This window comes from Harpia harpyja, chromosome 1 (genome assembly GCF_026419915.1).
Source record: "Harpia harpyja isolate bHarHar1 chromosome 1, bHarHar1 primary haplotype, whole genome shotgun sequence".
In the NCBI taxonomy this organism is placed as follows: domain Eukaryota; kingdom Metazoa; phylum Chordata; class Aves; order Accipitriformes; family Accipitridae; genus Harpia; species Harpia harpyja.
In genome coordinates, this window is record NC_068940.1 from 91,095,510 (window position 1) to 91,114,265 (window position 18,756).

The following is an 18,756-nucleotide window of genomic DNA, read 5'->3' on the forward strand; positions in this document are numbered from 1 at the left end:
CTCCCATGGCATGTCACTTACTTATAACAGTGCCGTTCCCTGTTCTCTGCAAACCAGTTGTCTACAAATCATTTTGCTCACCTGTGCCACATATTTATAAAGAATTTTCACAGGCAGGGTCTGTAAGACATGGTTTCCTGGCACTTACTCAGCTATTAGGCATAATGAAATCCAAACTGTTTATTAGCTCATCCACTATCTCGCTATCCAGAAATCTAGCTCAAATTCCAGATGTCCAATTTGCAAACCCAACTTTCCCAACTGTTGGACAAATGCACGTTTCCCTGTCACTGTCTCCATTTGAGACCAATTAGTTGGTTCACTTTTGGACAGTCTACTCCTTACTGTTTTTAGCATGTCTTCTCTATTAGTGGTTATCCTTGAGGCAGTGTCCGCTTTTTTCCATGTATTTCACAGATACCAGCAGATGATTTGTAGCCAGTCTCCTCCTCCTGTTGTTCAACTGCGAGGATCTAAACAAAAACCTGGGGCCTCATTTTTGTACCTCTGGGTTTCACTGACACAATGTGGTGTCCTTGCAACTCTCAGACTGTGAAAGAAGCTTTTTACTAGGCTCTTGTGATGTTTTGTTCTGGCCCAGCCTCCTATTATAACAAGTTGACGTTTTATAGCAAACTTTTTCACTGTACCAGCACTTAACTGCTTTCTTTAGTTTTTGCATTATTGCCAACTTCTCTTGTTTTACAAACCAAATCTATCACTTTTTCTAATTGTTCAAAAATGCCACAGACCAGACTAGAGTCACCTTTTCCATTTGACATATCTGTGCTTACAGGGCTCATGGCAATTAATGTCCATCTTTCTTGCTAGCAGCTGCTTCCTTTCCTCGTTGGCTGCTGCAGAGAAAAAATCAAATGGTGGGGCAAATTCCCCAAGCCCTTGGGGTGTCTGATTTCCTTTTGCTGATCTGGCCCTGCAAGTTGAAGTCCAGCTAAATGTGTATAAGTTGTTCCATTGCCCATTTATCCTGGGAGTCCTTGTTTGCACCAGATTATGCCAAGAACAGGTCTCACCTGGTCCTCAGCCAGGCCAGAGGATTCAGCTTTCCCCTTGCCACTAATTCTCTGATCTGGCTCTTTCTGCCTGATGGCTGCCTGCACGCCACATCTCAACAGCTCCTGCAAACTTGGAGCACTCAGTTGTCTGTCGTGGGCTGCTCTGTTGCATGGATGGAGCTGGCGTACTTGGGCTGGCTGCTGGAAACCTCTCCTATTCCTCTTCCTAGCCACTTGCTTGGGTGAGACACTGAGCAGAGCCAAGAAGCCTGTCAGGGAGTTTTCCCTCAAAGAAATCAAGTTTTGCATTATTTGAACTGGACAATCTCTCCTCTCCCTGATTGGCCTCTGAGGGTTACAAATGGAGTAGAAAATAGTTTTACTGAGGTCATTTGGCTAACCCACTTGTGCAGCCAGGTGGCTGAGTGAGGTCTGCTCTGACCTCTGCCCCTTTCATTGCTTTCTCAACACAGTTTCTGAGATCTGTCATTCCTTGCTGCTGCTCACGTCTGTTAGCAGGTTTGGGGTTGTCAAGACACCTTTGAGTCTCCCTGGCTCCATGGAAATCCTCCTCGTTCAGAGCAGACAGGTCTCTGCTTCCAGCTATGGGGCTTCCCAGTCTGGCTAGACACTGTGTAGCTGTTGCTCCAAAAGCAATTTTGTCTCCACCTACAAGTCAACTCTCCACCATTATCAGGAGACTTCTGGGTGCTTTTTCTTTATTTATTTGATGCTTTCTCCTTTAAGGATGCCTCATGCTGCTGGCTGTAGGTCAAGGGAGACCTTTTTCTGCGGTGGGAAGCTTGAATGAGCTCAAATGTGCTGAGGGTTGTCCCAGCCCTTTCCCAGCACCACACCGGCAATGCAGGTAACATTGACAGCCACATGGCTGACATGGGAGAACTCTGTTCTTCCACCACTTGGCATCATAGAGTCAAGAGGAGTTGAAGGTGAAGGAGGAGAGGAGCAATAAGGAGAGGAGGAGGCAGGAGTGCCACGGAGGGTGAGATGGAGGAGGGATGGAGGTAGAGCAAGGACTTTGGTTGCCCGCAGGTTCTGCAGCATGCAGCTGCAGGTCAGATGTAGCCTGTGAGCCCCATGCTTCCTACTTGGCTTTCAGATTTGCTTCCACCATGGTTATTTTGGGTGGCATCTCCATTACCCTATCTCACTTGAGCCTGTGCACATACAGGTCCTCAGTTTCTCCTCCTAGAGTCTGGCTCTTGCTCCTGACATGCAGAGTAATGCTTTGCACTCCAGGTTGCTCACCAAAATTCAGAGTGCAGTGGGGTGTGTTGATTAGGAGATGAAGGTGATGATAGAGTCAGGCTTCTTTACTATGGTCCTCTGTCTACAAGGAATGTGCAACATGCAGTGTCCCCAGACACAGGAGGAATTAGGAGCTGTTTTTTCATGTTATAATTGTCTTTTAATCAGCTTAGCCAAAATCTCTCTCCTCCCTTGCCCTGCCTCTGTTCTTGGAGCCATAATCCTAATGTTTGTTTAGGCCATGTCCTTGGCTTCTCTGATCTGCTCTGCCTTCTTTCCATAAACACGTAAACCCAATAACCAGTGAGATATGAGACACCTGTAAGTAGAGGTAATTTCTTTGTATTATTTATGCAGGAATACACTTCTCTGTATGGAGGCCACTTTGTTTTTTCAGGTTCCACAAAACATCTTGAAGGCTTTTGTTTCTTGTATTTATCCCAAAGGGATGGTGGCTCTTACAGTCCTCCTTGACTCCTCTGTGGACAATCTCAGTGCTCGCCGGGCTGTGTAATTGGCATCTCACTTTAAAGAAAAGGCAGGGTTGTGCTTTTGTAGGTTATTATCAGCCTTTTAGCCTCAGTGTCACTAATTTGCTTTAGCACTAACTAAAAGGCAACAAGATTACTATAAAGTCAGGTATCTATCTTCATGGTGGCCTGAGTCTAGTCCAGTTAGATTGGTGTCTACAGACAAACCACTGCCCTAGCTGAGAACTATCTTGGGACCATTAACAGAAAGTCACAGTAATGCATAGGTCTGGGGGAAGGAGTACCCTCCCCTGCCTGTCTGAGACGGATTAGCACATAGCCATCAGAAAAGCAGCTCAGCCACTTCTTGTGCCTGCTGTGGACAGCAAATGGAGTCTTCAACCTCAAGAACAGTCTATCAAGGTACTTCTGCCAATGCTAAATTCAATCATTAGGAAAAAAGTACTCACTGGGGACCTGTTCAAGCATGATGCAAAGCCGCATGGGTGGGGAAGAGAGGTAGGGAACCAAAGAGTGGCTGGACCAAAGCTCTGACTTTGTAATTCAAATGGAATGAGCTCAAATCCTTTGAAGGTTGTCCATTTGAAAACATTTCTGCTAACTTTTTTCCTCACATCAATTTGCTTATAGATTAATTTTTATAAGCTTTCCATGGGGGGAAAATTGATAATGTGACCCAAAATATTTCTCTTCCAAAAATGGCCAAGTTACAGTGGAAAAAAACAGTTCAGCCACATAAAGATGTGATAGTTATAAAAGCAATGTGAGGGACTTGCAGAGCTCTCCACCTGCAGCAGCTAATTAAGAAGCAGTGGCTGAAGCCAGGTCTTTCCCTTTCCTCGGAAAGGACTGCTTCCTGTCCACCGGCACGGCAAGATTTGGGGCTTGCTTTCCAGATTATCCACTGCCTCCAGCAGACAGCCAGCATGGGGGGAGAGTTAAAAGTCCTTTCCCGGTGATGACTGCTCTTTCCTGGAGGCAGCAAATAGTTGCAGAATTAGGCCCTAATTCTATCTTTCTTGTAGGGTTGCAGCTAGGTAAGCAATCAAAGCAGCAGCAGTCTTAGGAAAGGGTTAGGTATTTATACAGCCAGATAAACCAGTCCTGCACCCACATTGGTGCTGTTGTGTTAGGTCTGCTACTTCCACGTGGAGGGACAAAGCTGGAGCAGCTTATCCTTGGCCATGGCCCTCTGGGGGTCAGTTCCTCCACCACATCTGCACTGTCCAGGTCATCCCTAGGGCACCATGTACCGCAAGGCCTTTTGACATCTCTGGGCATTGTCAGTGGTCACTTCTCAGCGACTCCCCTCCACCCCTTGCTGCCCCTCTGTGCCCTGCCTACCCCATTGTGCCCATACCCTGGGACTCCCTAGGATCAGGCAAGGTGGAGATGATGCTGAAATCTCCACTGAAGACTGGACAGCCACCAGTGGTGGGGCGCCAGCCATGGAGCTTGTCTCACTGCCTGGGGTACATGCCAACAAAAGCCATCTCAGATGGACCTGGAGCTTGACTAGCTGGGGGCCACAGCCTCTTTTGGGGTTCATGTTTGTGATCTCATTTTTGTAATGTTTGATGCATGCTCTATATTTGTTTATAGACCATGGTAGTGGTCAACATCTAATGGTGCACAGCCAGAGAGCCAAGGGCTGGATTCAGAGAGTGTAAGCGCAGAAGAGAGGAGCTGTGTGGCCCTCTTTAACCTTCCACCTACTGTACCTCCATAGGCACAAGGTGGTGCCTCATATTTGTTCCTCACATGCCTTTAAGTCCAAGCCAGAACAGGTCTACATGTCTTTCCGCTTCTCTCTCTATGTAATATACCTCAAGGTATAGCCTAAAGAAAGTCTCTGCGTATAACCCCTGAATATGGAGTATGACGCATCTTCTTAACTCATTTCTCAGTCAGGGTGACCTCAAATGGCTGAGCTGAAAACACTTTCTAGCTCTGAACACACCAAAACTTTGAGGAAAGTGTGCTAGTCCCAGGAGGAAGGCTGTCTGCTCCTTCCTGTCCTGCCCTGGGTGTTAATATTATCCCTTGCTTCTGCAGCCAGCAGTCCTCAGAAGGCTGTTTCTCCTTGTCGGTTCGAGCTGGGCAGTGCTGACAATCCGCTGCCACAGGGCATGTCCCATCCAAGGGACAGTAGAGGCCTGGGCAGAGTAGCCAGCGTGTGGCTGTGATCACAGTGGTGCTGGAAACAGCTTGCTGCCACCGTGCTGTAGCTGTTACACATCTCTAAGGGCAGGATTTCACTTGGCGCCTGACACTCAAATGGGTGTTTCTGACAGTAGGTGTCCACAGGTGTCTGAGGTAGAGGGGAGGTGTAGGCAGCTCAGCAAGGAAATTGTGCCTTGTGGGGACAGAATCCCTCTGCAGGCTCCACTGGCAGTTTCGATGAGATCTCCATCATTTCAGTGGGAGTTTAAGTGCCTGGCTCATATAGAAACCTGCATTTTGACTCCAAGGTTTGAACTGAATCATGCCTGCAGGACTCAGCAGGACCTGCTCTCAGGAGGAGATGCTTATCCAGCTCTGGGCTGGCTCATGGATCTGGAAGCCAGTCCCAGGAGTGCTGTGAAAGCTAGGTTGCTATCTGCAGCTTGCAGTCATCCTGCCTTTGTAGCTTGGGTTTGGGGTATTTGCAGGCCCAGCTCCTTCTGGGTATGTTCCTAGGAAAATCCTGAGGAAGTATGCCCAGATGGTGCTCTGAGCGCTCAGTAAATGCCCTGTAATACTGGCTGTGGCACCCCTATATGTTTCTGGGGGTAAACAACATGGGAAGGCATCAGACCTGGGCTTGACTGTTCTGTGCGGGCTGCTCTACATAGCAGACTAGTGCAGCTGAGACCAAAATCTGAGTCCATTCCCTGTCTGAATCAAGCCACTCATTTGGACCTGGCCTTCTACCTCCCAGCTATCTCCTGCAACCCTTAAGCCCTGACATCGATTACTACCTCTGTCCTCATCCCAATGACATTCAGTTGCCTTTAGATAGAACCTCAAGAGAAAGATGCCAAGTGGTAGGCTCAGATATTAGGCTGAACCTGAGAAATGTCCTACAGAGACTGTGTCAGCAGCTGGTCTCAGGGCTAAGTGTCAGGTCTACTGCCAGCCTCTGCCTGGCAGCAGGAGAAAGCCTAGTGACAGCTTCCTCCTTGACCTCCTTGAGCCTCCATTTCACCACGTGCCCCTGAACTTAGGAAGAAAATATGTTTCTTGAAAGTCCCAACTCGGCTGCCACAGCTCTGCATGAAACCAGTTGTCCTTGCTGGTCACTGTGGTCCCAGTGTGCAGCACTAGAGTAGGTTTGCTCTTCACTGTCTGCACACGTTCTCCCAGTGCCTTCTGGTGCCTCGCACAAAACCAGGCATGACCTCTGCCCGAAGGAATTCAACAAGGCAGCGAGATGTCTAACTGCTAGAAAATCACCTGCAATTATTCACACCCTCAAAATTGCAGGAGCAAAATGAGAGCCTGCTTTTCAAAATCAGGTCCATTATGTGTCTGCAAAGTATATAATCTCCACATAATTCATCAACACCATTAATCTAAACTCCTAGGTACTGAGCTCAATAGTGCATGTGTTTTCCATGTGTGTGTAATATCAAACAAACCTGTGTTTAACTTGTCAGAATATAATCAACTTCCATTAATTACTTCAGTATGAAGTCTCCGGTACCAATGGTTCTTCATATAATCACTCAGAAAGCTTTTATTGGGGAGCTAAACAGCTCAATAACACTAATTAATTGTGTTTCTTGGACAACTGAGATTGTATAAGGGGAAAGGTGGTTTTGGTACATTTCCCACTACATTGATTTTCACATTTCTGGAACGCATTTCCCCATAATAGTCATTAGTGCACAGAGAGAAGAGTTGGAAAGGTGCGGTAGAAGCACGGCATTCCTGAAATATGATTTGAGATTTGTACTGGATCTGCACTGTTTGCCAGAAATTCAAACTCTGGCAAATAACTTAGCCTTTCTAGGCTGTTTGCCCAATAGGCTGAGTGAAAAAAACAGCAAACCTAAAAATCTGCCAATATTTATGTACCAGCGTGTGATTCAATTGTTTTATTGCAGAGTAAAAGTGACACAAGAGAGAGAGGAGGAGGACGGAAACTCTGCGAGTCTGGGGTAAAAATATGAAGCATTTGAATGTTAGTGTTAAAGAATTTAAAGACCTTTAATTAAACCACCCCAAAACTCACAAGCTCAACAAAACCCAAAAAGAAAGAGAAAGAGAGCAATTGCTCTCCTGGGTCTTTCAGGGCTTTACTTCTACACATATTTTTCTAATTCCACATAGAGGAACAAAGAATGTGCTTTTCCCACCTGAGAAGTGTTGTTTGGTGATTCATGAAGCTTTCTGCCTTGTTTGAAGCAGAGATTTCTCAGTTACGTACCCCAGGGCTGCACCATTGCAGAGCGGAAGGAGTTGGCTGGGAGGGGGATTGCCGGTGGGGAGGGTGTGAGGCCTGGGGAGCATTTCAGATCAGCAGGATATTACTTAGTGTCGTGTGTGTATGTATTTATATATCAGGAGTAAATGAATTGTTGCACTCAATGGCATGGAAAAGTAAATAAAAAGCCTCTCTCAGCTGGATCATGAATGCTGGTTGTGGGTTTGGATTCGTGTTTCAAGGCTCCATTCACTGTTGGTTTTTATGTTTTCAGGCCCTCTGCGCAGCTCCAGTGTTATCTCAAAAGCGCCATCTTTTTGTCTACACAAGTACTCAGCAGCACTCAAAATACAAATCTTCTTATCCACATGTTCACAGCTTTTTTGCCTTTAAAGTTTTTCCCCGCTCCCCTCATAAAACACAGATTCCACTGAATGCAAATGTATAGCACAGCCAAGTGCCTTGGTAAGTCAAGATCAAAGTGTGCTTAAACCCTATGAGATTATTCTTATTTAGTACCTTATTTTTCTTTAGTAGTAAACATTGTCACAAAGAAGTCATCATTTAATCCTGTGCCGTATTGAGCCAGGCTCTGTAAAAGTCAACTCATCCCTGGAAAAGCTTCATCTACGAAGTAGCAAAGATGTATTGGGAAGTGCGAGGGGGAGGGAGAAAAGTTGCAGACAAATGTATTGCGATGGTTTAGGGCTTTACATTTTCCTTGGTCTAAAGGGCAGAGTTAATTCTGACCTGTAATTAACTGAGGAATGAAGTCTGCACTGTAATTCAGTAGTTCGAAGAAAGTAATTAAATAATTAATAATAATAATAATAATAATAATAATAACAACGATTTTCAGGAACTGGAACATCCACTGCTGTGTTGCTTTTGCTGGTAGTTTGAAAAATAGGTGGTCCAGCAATTCTAAGAAATAGAGAAAAATCTTGTCATTACATATGCCCAAACTGTAATTTCTGAAAAGACCAGTTATAGATTCTTGACGTTTCATGCTCTTTCATTCTGACTATGGAGTTAATACCATGTTCTCCAGGCAGACCTCTCAAAAGCCATTTGATAAAAAGCTGGTGCCAAGAGAGACAACAGTATCAGCATTATGCATTGCTCCTGTGAGGATCTCATGAGACATTTCTGCCATTTCTGTAAGTAAGTATGTTTTCACAAGTCAGTTTTTGCAACTCTTGTTAAAGGAGCAGAATCTTAATACAAGAAAATGGATGTTGGCCTAAATAAAGAACTAGACTTGTAGTCTCACTGAAATATCACAATCAGGGTCTCTTTAATCCCTGGAACCAGGTGGAGGTAGAGGGAGGAATCCACATTCTGTCGCTAACAGGTAATGTCCCATGTTGGTCAGATCTTTCAGATCTAGGACAATTGACTGTTTTCCATCCTCCAGTGATTGGTAGAATAGTTTAATAACCAGCTCCCATTAGCAGTATCTGTGTGTCATGGTTTCATATTCCTCTTTCCTACCTTGAGAGCCAAAGCCTATTTCTATCATGCTGCACTTGGATGCATTTCAGGTTTCATCATCCTCCTGAACATTTCTGACCACTTATGTGAGTCCTTTGCATCAAGAATAGCTCATTCGGCACACACAAACAGTCGGATTGTCAGTCTTTGCAGCGAACACCTTGTGAATCATGTACCTGGCAAAGAAAGGGGACTGAATTTGCTATAGTCACTGGATCTGATACAATGGTAATAAAATTCTTGTCTCTTTTGCATCAAAAGTGATTGTGTATCTCTTTGGCTAATGGAATTGCCGGTGCGGGGGGGGGGGGGGAAATTATCGTAATGAATGTATGCAAGACTCTTAAATTCTGATTTACTTTCCTCCTTTCTATTTCTGGCTCAGTCTCCATCTTTGTACATAGCCTGACTTTGCTTTGCCTCCTAATCCTGCCTCCCCATTTCCCTATCCACTAGTTTCTTTCTGAAGTGAGCTGCTCATACCTAGAAACATATTCAAAGTGTCCCTTTGAGTCAATATACCAAGTCTTTTCATTCCCAGCAGAGCCTTCCTTCTGAATGATCCATCTTGTCACATAAGGAACATTCTTGATTTTTTTTTTACACATCCTGTTGGCCTGTGCACTCTCACAGAGCAGCTCTGGGGATTCTCCGGCAGCAATTCCTTTGGCTTTGTGGCACAGAGTGCGAATCCCCACTCGGACTACAGGCATTTGTTTTCCTGTTAGTTAGCAGCATTGACCGCAAACCAGCCTGTCAAAAAGGGTGTCAGTTAACATGTTCACCAACCCCTTTTGAAGCTTGAGGAAAACTGTGAAATAATTTCTTCCCCCGTTGGCATCTTTTGTGAAACTAGAATTTCTCAGCATTCACCAGAATCTCTGGAGCAAGTGTTATTTGAAGCAGCTTACAGGATCTGTTCCCATGTTTTTCTTTGTGGTCTGTCTGCCTGTGTCAGGCTCCAGAACACAGTGAAAACGTTCAGTCTCCCATGACATTGAGTAGAGGGAATATAGGCTAATGCTGCAATGCAGCCTTCAGAAAGCTCGGTGCAGGAACTCCAGATTCTGCTCAAAACAAACATACCTTCTGGAAGGTTTCTGCCCAAGTATTTTCTATGGAGGCCAAAAGCACTTACAGATCCTTCAGGAGTTGTTCCATTGCACCTAACTGGAAATTTCCTTGCTTTCTTCTTCTGGCAATTTTAACTTTCATGTTAAATGTACATCCCTCTCTGTCAACTTCCATGTTTTTCAAGTCTGTTGTCTTCCATCTGGGAGCCACCTTTGTCCTTTATGTTAGGCTCTGAAAGGGTGGGAAAGTTAAACAGCCTCTGATGGATGGCTGCCCGGTCTCCTCCGTTGGCTGGCTGGTGGAAGCAGAACTCACTGTCCTTCCCCTCCACTCTTACGCCTGGAATGTAAACACACCTCCCAAAAACAGAGGAATAAACCAGCTGCTATTCACTCTTTTAACCATCTATTGAGCAACAGACCTCCATGCCATGTTTATAAGGCAGACTGCTGAAATGGAAAGTAAGGGTGGGGAGGTGACCTCGAGAGGCCATCCTGCCCCAAAGTAGGATCAATTACACCTATTTAATTCCTGATTAATATGTCTCTAACTTGTTCTTACAAAAATCTTCAGTGACGGAAAGTCTACCACCCACACAGGCAACGTATTCCAGTGCTTCCCCATCTGATCCCCCTTCTTCTGTTCGCACGTTCTACCCAGTGACTCACCTACCATCTCCTTTGCTGCAATTAAAACCTATTATTACTCAACTGTACTATGGTACAAAGAACAGATTATTCCCTTCATCTTTCTGCTGGCCACATATACCTGAAGATCGTTATCTTCTCTACACTTAACAACCCCAGATCAATCAGTTTTTCCTTCCAGATCATGTTTGCTCCTAATCTGATAACTGTGGGTGCCTCCAGCTGGTCCCTGTCTCTTTTAAGTGCAGTCCCAACAGAGCTCAGCAGAGCAGAAGACATTCACTTACATGTCATATAGTCCAACACCTAAATATGCAATCCAGTGTGTCATTTCTTTTTTCACAATAGCAGGATGGTTTTGGATCATCTTCACCTTGTGATCAGCCATCATTTTCTCCTGCAGAACTCCTAGCTACCTCCCCATGCTCTGTGCAGTTCATCACTTTTGTTCACAGGTCCTTGCAATACAGTTGATTAATTCTGTTATTTTTCAGGTCATTTCTCCAATGTATCAAGGTAATTTTGAATTCTAACCTTGGCTTCTGGTGTACTTGCAAGAAGCACCAAGTTGACAACAAAAAATGTAACAAGATTCTGCATTGCAATGGCTCTGCTGTTTTCTGCTCAAGACCACCATGAAGAACGGCAGAGGGAGCACACCCTGGCAGCAGCAGCCAGAGGTCTTTTCTGGGCTATATGCCCCCTAGGAACTGGTTATATAAAACTAATAGCACATATCGCACCGCTGGGGAACCTCTTCTTTATTCCTTTAGCCAAGCTATTGATGAAAATACTGAGCGCAAACAGCCGAGGCAGACCTCTGTGGAAGTCTTTGATGCATATTTCCATTTTGACGATGAGTCCCTGATAACTTCTCTGAGTTTTCAACTTGTTTTATACACTCTCAATGGTAATTTCAGCTCCATGATATTTCCGCTGCTTATTTATGAGAATGTCATGTAAAACATTGCCAAAAGCCTAACTAGAGTCCCAGTAGCTGTCTGATCTACTGCGAATCTTCCATACACAAAGTTTGTTCTACTATCACAACAGGAAATCAACTTGGTTTATGTGATTTGTTTATAGGAAGTCCATGCTGACTGTTACTTTTAGTACCTTGCTGTCTTCTAGATGCTTATGCACAGCTTGACTGGCTGTTCCTGCAGTTCCCTGAGATGTCAGCCAACCGGCTGGACTTGCCCACTTTGTCCCTTACGCAGATAGGCGGCACGTGTTTTGGAGAGGCAGTGGACACCCTTGTACAATGCAAACAGCCAGATATGGGGCTGCTTATCCCGCCCTATGGGATCAAGAGCAGCTATGTCTCTTACTGCCCTGCTATTGCAAAGAAGGTGCAGGCAAGGATCTGGGGGCAGGTCAGCCTCAAGTGTTTGTTCTGGTGGTTTCCTGGTTGATCTGCAGGGACTGGAGAAATGGGTGAAACACAGATGAAGGGGACTTGGCTGCATCTTAGAGCACTTTGCTTGTGATCTGCCCTCCTGTGTGGGTTGGTGCAGCAGTGCCTCAGGCTAGAGCGATGCTGAATCACCAGCACCTGAGGGCTCGCTGCTCAGTATGTCTCTGAACTACAGCTTCTCTGAAGTGTACTTCCTACCTGAGCAATGGGAGCCACCAAAACAAACTACTGAACGCAAGACATCGAAGTATGTTGCCAGGATTCTCAGTAAGAGGTGAAAACTGGAGTCTCTGGGATCTTTCATGCTCAAATGGAAACCAGTATCAAAGCTCCATTGGTTTTAATGAAAGGAGAATTTGGCCCAGGGGCTGTGACATTTAAGACTTCACAGACGAAAAAGTAACGAGTCCTCCTGGTTCTACATGGGACTGTTTTTCTTTTTATTCTCATAGAACAGGTTTAAAAAATTACACTTGGCGTTTGGTTTCCATGCTACCATTTTGTTGCTGTTGAGGGAATGCAGCAAGAAGTAGCTAAGTATTAGTTTACATAATAATGTTTCCACATGCCTGTATTTAATTTCCAGTTGTAAATCCAGGTTCCACCAACCCCACTCTCATGCTGGTACATGTCCTTGTGAAACAGATACAGGGAATATTTCATGTTATAGATTGAGTATAGAGTTCCCACCTCAGCTGCCTATTAGGAAATAGCGAAAAGATTGCGACCTTCTTGTATTTTTGTTCCTGAAAGGGAATCTGATTGATGTTTCTTAGAAGATGTTTGATATTGACTGCATTATATAGAGATGCATATATAGTTGTTTTCATAGCAAATATTTTATTGCAAGTAGCCTTGTTTGAGATAGCAGTAACAGAAATGTGGCTTTCTAGGAACTAAGATCATAAAGGAAAGCTTTTATTTAAAAGGTGAGACAGGTGGGTAAATGTAACTTGTAACTGTATAACACTTTAGACACTTCAAAGTGACAAAAGCACCAGACTTTCCAGCCAGAGTCTCCTCCCATTTGGCCCTGGGCATGGCCTGATGGAGTTACGCCCGCCTGGGCAGGATGCACTCAAGAAGACCTTTCTGCTGCCCACCTACAGGCACCCTTCTCAGCAGATGTCAGCTCCAGGAGTATAGTCAGGGGTTTAAAGGACTGGAAATGACTAAGATTTTCTTTGCTCTACATCTTGAAGCATGGAGAGACACTGTTGGTTGTTTAGGTTTTTGTCACGTTTTTTTGCATGTGATTTCGCTGCCAGTGAAGTGTTGCAGCAAGTCTTGGACCACTTTAAGTTTTCTGGTTGCCATTACACTGATCACTGAGAAATGCCTTTATTATTGCTGTTGCAGTCTCTCTTTAAGTGATGGGGATGCCATCTTCAGTCTGACACCCCCGCTTTCTCTTGCTTTCTCTATTCTTCGTAATCAGCAGGCATTAACTAGCATCCCATAGGTTCTTCCATTACTGCAGCAGGTGTCTGCTCTTCAAGGATGAGGAGTACTAGCAAATGCTATGCTCAGCCCTCATTTTCTGGCTGAATGCAAATTCTTTTCATCATCCCAGACAGCAGCAAAAGTCTCACAGTTTCCCTTAAATTCTACTTTTTTGAAGACAACGGGACACTGATACAAAGGTGACCTACAGCAAAAGCAGCATTGTTCTTGCTGAAATGATTCAGCATAAAAACTAGTACTCTCAAAATGAAGTACTGAGATATATAGACTTTTATACCGACAGATCACCACGCAAAAGTGCTCTCATTTTCAAACCACTGAGCATTGAAAATTCTTCCATGCAACTCTGGGGGGGTGTATTTTTCCATCCTGTGGAAATTTTTGAGATGTTAAAACTTTCTTGTTTTAAAATGGGTTTGAAAGTGTAAATATATAAACAAATGAATATGAATAGCCAAAAGAACATTTTTAAAAAGTCAATAAACATAATTCAGTAACCTCAATATTTTGATAAGTTTCAATGATTTCTATTTTGGTTTTGATTTCAAACTTTTTTACTATAATTATCTTACATTTCAAGAAAAAAAAATCTGGAAAACTAGACTTCTTCATTTAAGAAAAAAAAAGAAATTTGGGGGTTTGATCATCTCCAAGCTTTCTTAAAAGAAAACCAAAGAAATTAAACACAGTTGTCCTGTTCCACAAAATATTTCCATTTTGCTGACATGGCATTTAATTTGCAAAGATCTAGCTGAAATGCTGCTGACCACTTTTCACGACTACACTGGCTGCCACTGAGTACTTGGAACATTTTAAAATCTGGCCACATATTTTGTGGCCATTTCACAAGATCCCCAAAGTTAGAGTCACATTTCAACTGCTGCCCAAAGCATTTAGCTATGTATTTCAGTTATACACCCTCACTCCTCCCTGTGAGTAGAAGGCTGGCTTCATTTTTCTCTGTATGTGAAGACAGCAAACGTGAATGGGAAATTTACTGCTGAAGAAGAATCCATCTGTGCCGTACTGTGAAGGCACTGAAGCCCCCTGCGTGGTGTCTATGAGTCTGCTGTCCTCTCCCGATGTGCCAGCCCAGGGCAGGGTTGTCTTTTGCTCATGACTTCTGGATTTCTTCTGAATGTGATGAGCACATCCCACAGTTTTAAGGTCTGGCTGACAATTTCTTAAAAGGTTGCGAAAAAGAAGCTTAAAACCCCTTAGTGTGAAGATTCTCATCCTCACACCAGTTAATATGAGGAAGATTGGACAGCTTTGCTGAACATCCCCAAGTCACAGGGATGGTCCTAGGTGAAACATCTTATCTTACACCTGAACTTCTACATCCACAAATTCCTGGACTGCAGGAAGTAATTTTTAAGCTGGAAAGACTCATTTACCCCTTCCTAGGATGAGGTTTTCCAGGTGCTTCAGTGTGCTGCTCAGTTGATGTTGCAAAGGAAGGTAGGTAGTGGTGGCCTGATTCTCTTCATGGTGTGGGACCCAATGTCTTGTTTCTCAAGAGTGTGGTTTGTCTTCCCTGACTTTAGCTGAGTCAGGTTTGGGCCTCTGGCCTCAGTTAGTAGCTCATTCTCCTGCTATAGTCAGTGAAGAGATGGAAGTGCTGCAGAAGGTGATGCCTGCTCTGGGACATGTGCCCGAGATAGATATGATTTTAAATTACGCTTGACATCAGATACCTGCAGTTCCTTAAGTGCATCAGACTGAGTGTGCCACTTTTTTACTTATAAAACAGTACCGCTCTCTCCTACCTTCAGAGCCTCATAGGAGCAGGGTGAGCAGTGAGGGACATCTTACAGATGGGATTCTCATCCCACATTCCCCAGTGCTTAGAGCATCTCCAGGAGAGAGAGAGTCAGCTCCTCTGCATGGACCAAAGCTGGGACAAGGCTTGCCTGGGCTCACACAGGAAGCCTGTGGCAGAAAAGGGCCTGGACTCCAGTTCTTCATCAACAAACTATCTTTCTTATGCTTAAGATAATGTGCCTTTACTGTAAAGAAAGAAATGTCCCTAATTTGTGGTTATTTACAGCACTGTAAATCAGGCACATGCCACGAAGTACCAATAAAAATTGTTTAAAATCAGCCTTAAATAGCTAAACTCTCAACAGCAGCTCATAAAAAGAGACTTGGCAGTTCTTAGGTAGTTATGGTTAAATTGACAGTCCTTTGGGGAGTTCAGATAGCCAAAAGCAGTAGTAGTTAGGAGTGAAGTGATAGATGGTGGAGCTTGTTGGTTGAAGAGCCTCTGTTGCACACTCCTGAGACTTCATGTGTTCACTGGCCCTGGGCTGGGAGAAGGGAGATACCAGACTTTGTCACTGAACACCAGCTTGTTGAATTATACATCCTTCACCTATATGGCCCTAGAAACTGCAAAGCCAGAAGAATGAGCTTTGGCCTGAAGGATCCCATTGCTGTCTGCATGTAACAGGAGACTTTTCAGGCAGGAAGAAAGATAGAAGGAGAATCAAGTCCAAAACAGGCTGAAAGGAAAGTTAAGGAAATCTGAAGAAGGGACCAACACCACAAATGAAAAAAAGCCCATCCATAAAGAAACCAGATCTCAGCTCCTTTTAAAAAGTCAGGTGCGTGAGTTATATTAGCCTTGAGCCAGGTCTAACTTCCGCTGCCAATAACCACTTCCACTGCCAATAACCCAAGCTGACATAACAGCAACATTAAGGAGGTTTGGGATTTTTTTTCTGTTGCATTAGGCATTCATGTCTCTTTTCCACTTCTTTTTTTTTCTTCTTCTTTTTTTCACAAGGTACTTGTATTTTAGCCAGCCTCCTCCCTCCTTGTTAAACAAGAGGAGTTTCAAGATGGGGCCCAAAACTAGACACTGGCTCAGCAACCCAGCACTGTGAAAGCTGTGTGTTTAGGTCTCAATTCTGCTGCTAATGGGGATTGAGCACACCCAGACGCTGGCAAACCAGCTTGTACAACATGAATTCACATCCAGGCTAGATTCCTGTAACCTCCGTTGCAGTGTGTCAAAGCAGTGCTCTCAGGCAATTCAACCCTTTGCGTCATGCTTCATCTCACTTTCCTGCCATGGCTAGGTAGGTATTTCACCAGAGCAGCTCCCAACTATCAGTGTCCTTCTACACACAACAGCTCAGTCCATGCAGAGCAGTGTTATTGTCCTCTTTGAAATGCTGCACCAAAGCACAGAGAAATTTGAGGACATTGCTGTGGACAAGTGAAGGCATAGAATAAGCAATGGTCCAAAAGCTGCACAGACATATAGTCACACTGTGCTGAGTCCAGTCCATGCTCTGCTGGGGACCTTGATGTAGCAGCTCAGGCTTTATGCCAGACTTGGCTACCCAGTTTCTGAACTAGGCCATGTTTCTGTCCAGCTGGCTCAGAGCAGGCATGCAACTGTCTGCACTTGGCCATGGAAACATGCCTTGGCCCTCAGACCTTCAGAAATGCTTGGATTTGTTAAGTTAGGAGCCTGGATCCCTTTGAGTTTCTTCCTGATTCTCCAAGGGTCTCACAGATAGTTCATAGTAACAGAGGACTAGAACAGGGGTCTGTCACACTTGAAGCTGTCATTGTGACCACTGAATTGGTGCCCCCTGGACTTCAGAGCTGCTTGTGGAGTACTGGGGGGGTCTGGTGCCCTCAGTCTGTGCCCTCAGTCAGTGCCAAGCCTGGGCTCCATTTTCCTGCAAGTAACAGGCCAGGGTTTAAGAAAATGTAGTCACACTAAGGACTGAGTGGAAGCACAACTTGAGTTGAAGGCTGCATAGCAGAATGTGAGATTTCACAGCAAAAAACCTTGGTATGTGTGAGAAAGTCAGCCATGATGGAAGACAGCTGCACCCTTCCCTTTGCCACATAGCACGTGGGCATCTGAGGCAGTAGCCAGCCCAAGCAGCAGTGACAAGCTTTGCTGTTGTAACTGCTTTTCTCTCTCGGCAGTACAGGGATCCCAGCTCTGCCAGGGCTGCTCTGAGGTCCTCAGTGCTCTGTTGAATGCGGAAATTATGAATAAGACTTGTATAGCCGTGGTGGAGCTCAATTTATAGGAGCTTTGTTGCAGCTTTGGGAGGTTGGATGACTAGTCACGCTTACTCTCATCTTCCACCCCACACAGGAGACTTACCAGCAGGCACAACTGTCTCCTTCAGCCCTTGGAAGCCGTGCAGGGGAATATGGGCCCAGAGCTTCCTCAAGACCAAAAGAAACAGAGGCATCACTGAGCCTGAAAACCTCTGGAAGGATTCCTGAAGGAGGGCTTGAGCTTGGTGGCTGCAGACCTGCTGCTTGGCAGTGCCTTGGTAGGCAGGATATGGTGTGCCCCACCGGCAGGCTACCCGATAGCCCTGACTGACCCTGAGTGATTCCTCACAAAAGCGTTCAGTCACTGGTGAAGCAGGGAGAGAAGGCAGTTCCCTGGTACTCCAGAGCATCCCCAGGGCAGCCACAAACTCCTTTCCCCAGTGCAGGTCCCCTTTTGACTCATGCAGGACAAGTCCCACACTCTCTCCCACTGCTGGGGATGTCGCAGGGGGTACAAAGAAGGACTTTCTGGGTATTAAGAGTACGGTGAGTTCCGGAAGCTCATGATTATCAGAGATCCCACTTATTTTTATAATCAAGGCTGCTTCCTGTAATAGCATCTCACATTTGGTGTTGTGGAGCTCCACTGATGGATAGTTTAGGTGGATAAAAACATCATTCATCAAAGGCAGGGCACATAATGAAAAACTAGCTGAGTAAAGCGATAATGAAGAAACAGGTTTAAGCCCACATAGCCTTTCCCCTAGCCTAAGCTAAACCCATTCTTCCTTGCACAGTACAGAGGTGCTATCAACCTCCCTTCCTCATCTTCTCCTTCTAACCCACAGTGCAGTGGTTACTTCATGCACTTGCATGTGGGCATCCAAGTCTAGCCGCCATCCTTTGCCAAACTCCAAGTTAAAACTTAAGCCACCAAGATATCAAATGTCCTCAGAATGACCTATGTGTTGTCCTGGGACTTGCTCTCAGTCTCCCTGGTGGAACTGCTTCACCTGGCGTACGTATTTATACATTAGGCCACCAACTGAGAACATGAGGCCACAAAGTGAGAACTATAGTCCAGTGGTTGTAGCTGTTGTATCATGCTGGAAGAGGAGACCGTAGTCCTGATCCCAAAGTATATTCTAACTACTAAGCAACCTGGCAAAATTTGAGCTTGCCCTACTTTCAATGGTTTATAAGAGCCTGGGAGTGCTCACCTCTTGCAAATGATGCGACAGAGTAGGAGGGAGCAGAATGAGTTGGTTTCTTCATGTCTGACTCAGGTACAAAGTAGATGCCAAGAAGCTCAGCATTATTTGGATGTGGGTGTTTCTACGCATTCCCAACAGCAGAAGTCAGGCTGTACATATTCCCTCAAGAACTTGCATATCAACTGAATATCCAAATGTCCCCTGACATGTTTGATGGGCACAGATGTTAC